The sequence below is a fragment of the Choloepus didactylus genome, chromosome 12 (assembly GCF_015220235.1).
Source record: "Choloepus didactylus isolate mChoDid1 chromosome 12, mChoDid1.pri, whole genome shotgun sequence".
Lineage (NCBI taxonomy): Eukaryota > Metazoa > Chordata > Mammalia > Pilosa > Megalonychidae > Choloepus > Choloepus didactylus.
Genome location: NC_051318.1, coordinates 35,074,003 through 35,076,484, shown reverse-complemented (window position 1 = coordinate 35,076,484; position 2,482 = coordinate 35,074,003). Strand labels below are relative to the sequence as shown.

At 48.5% G+C, this 2,482-nt stretch overlaps 1 pseudogene; it reads right to left on the bottom strand.

The window, feature by feature from the left end:
- Nucleotides 1-289: 289 nt before the first annotated feature.
- LOC119507209 lies at nucleotides 290-1,694 on the bottom strand (annotated as a pseudogene).
- Between the last annotated feature and the right edge of the window lie 788 nt (nucleotides 1,695-2,482).

The window sequence follows — 2,482 nt, the reverse complement described above, 5'->3', positions numbered from 1 at the left end:
AGAGGGGAGGCAAGTTTCCATTGTAGATAATTTCCAAAGTCAGGAATGGATGAACTCAGAGCTTAACTGTTCAGTCCCTTTTCCTGCTGACCAGAGAGGGGTATGCTAGCAATCAATTTCAGATCTTTGGTCCATTGGAGGCAAAAAGTGAAATGCGTTCAGTTCCTTTGATTAAAATGTGTTTTCTCTGGGTGGGGAAGAAAAGGTTATTACAGTGATGGTACTATAAGAGGAAAATCAAAGCAGCAAATAGCAGGCAGTGTTTCCTTTTCCTCTTGAACTCAAATGATCACCACACTTTTGACATCTTGACAGTCCAAACAAACTCAACTGGGAGAGCAGAGAGTGATAACTGGGGCAGATAAATGAGGAGGCCTTGAACTGGATCTCTGGACCACTTCAGAGATCCTTCAATTCCCAGGATTGTTCTCTTTGTAGACAAGGTAGTTATGGGGGCCTGAAGGCATAAGACTCCATTATCTGGCCAGGACAGAAAAACAGCATAAACAGCTGTTCCTTTTGAGGTATACCACATGGTTGCGTTCTTATCTAACTGCACCCTCCACGGTTTGGAGGTATAGATAGCCTCCCCGTTGATGCTCAGCCACTTCCCAAAGGCAAGCAGTCTCTCTTGGAAGATTGGAACAATCACTCCATCTTTAGTTGGTCCAATGTTGAGAAGATAGTTGTCTCCCAAACTCACTGTCTGAACCAGTTATGAAATTATTTCTGATTCACTAGTGATTTCAGACATGACCATGTCCCAACGGTACCCCCAAGACATCTTGTCGGTGGAGGTACACATCTCCCACTTGTGATGTGCTGAGCTTTCTGGCTTGAATTTATCTTGACAGTTGTAGTATCCTCCGTGGTGAGAAGAGCAGTTCTGACCCCATCGATCATTTACTATCACATCATCCTTGACTGGGCTATCATTGTAGAGCCAAGAAAGAAAATTGGTAGAGTTGCAGTAAGCATAAGGACAGTCTCACTCTCCATCAGATGCAATCAGATCTGGTTTGTACCTGTTAACTAGGTCATATAGCTCTGGCATTGTTTTTGCCCTGACAATATGCTGTCTTTTGAAGCCGTTTTTCTTATCAAGCAGGTAGAGTGGTGGAACCGTTCTAGGAGTGAGTGATAGAGTTCATAGCGTATGTTCCTCTTCCAGAGAGCAGTTCCCAGCTCCCCGACCAAATGACGATGGGGCCCCAGGTCCTGAGAGTTCCAGTTCCAAGACACAGGACTCGGCCAGTTTGTGAAGCCTTCTTGATGCTTCGTGGTCAGAACCACTTACTTGGCCCCCGCGGCCCGGAAGAGCTCAGCCCAGGCTTCCGCCGGAAGAAGCCCGCCGTGAACTGCTGCCCGCGGTCGGCGTAGCTGAAGCTGGGTGGGTAGTATTGGTTCATAAAGCGCTGGTACTGGGGCCACCCCTCACCCTTCCAGGGCCACCAGGACCACTCGCTGCCCCAGGCCGGCACCGAGAACACGCCCCAGTGCACGAACACCCCGAACTTGGCCTCGTGGAAGCAGCGCGGCAGCGGCCGGGAGCCCAGACTCGGCCAGTCCGGGGTGTAGCGGTGCTGGGTCTCGGGCTGGCGCCGCGCCCCGAACTGGGTCTCGGCATCTCCGAGAACCAGCAGCACCAACAGCGCCGGCAGCAGCAGCGCGGCTCTTCCCGCCCGCGACCTCATCTCGGGGCCCGCAGAGTTGCCCTTCCCTGCTTTCTTCACCCAAAGAAATTATTTCTGTACTTGGGAGTGAAGGAGTCAGTGCGACTTTCAGTAGAATTCTACCTGTTCTGAGACCTGTGTCTCATCTCTATGTTTCACTGTCCCTCGCCTTTCTAGGTCTGGAGAATCTCGAGACCTGTTGGTTTGTCTGCCACTCCTCCCCCTGGCCGTGGCTTCCTCTACCTTGTCCGTCGGTTACTGAGCCTGCATTTGCTTCCATAGTCCATGAATTATTGAAATCTCTTGTCATTTGATGAGTCCCTTCCCATGATCATTTTATGCTGTGAGTTTTATTAATCATTTCTTGCTCCAATAATGCTGGGTGAAAAAACCACGTTATTTATCCATGACTTAAAACAACAAACATTCATTTTTGTCACTCATGGATCTATGGGTCAGTTTTGGTTTTCTGGGCTCAATTGTGTTTATCTGATATTGCCTCGGTGCTGGGGGTTGGGTTCATATCTGTTCACATGTCTTTTTGTTCTGGGACCATCAGCTACCAGCACATGTGCTTATGGCATTTGGTAAAAACACAAAAGGACAGCTAGACATGATGTCTGTTAAAGGTCAACTCAGAACTGGTCCACTGTCATTTTTGCCCAAGTTCTATTGGTCAAAGCACATCAAATGGTCAAGCACAAATGCAAAGGGACAAGGAAATATTCTTCGTCCAGAATGGGAGGCACTGCAAAGGGCATGTGTGTATAGTTCTGTTAAGAGAGGGAGTAAAGAATGGGGAACAATAA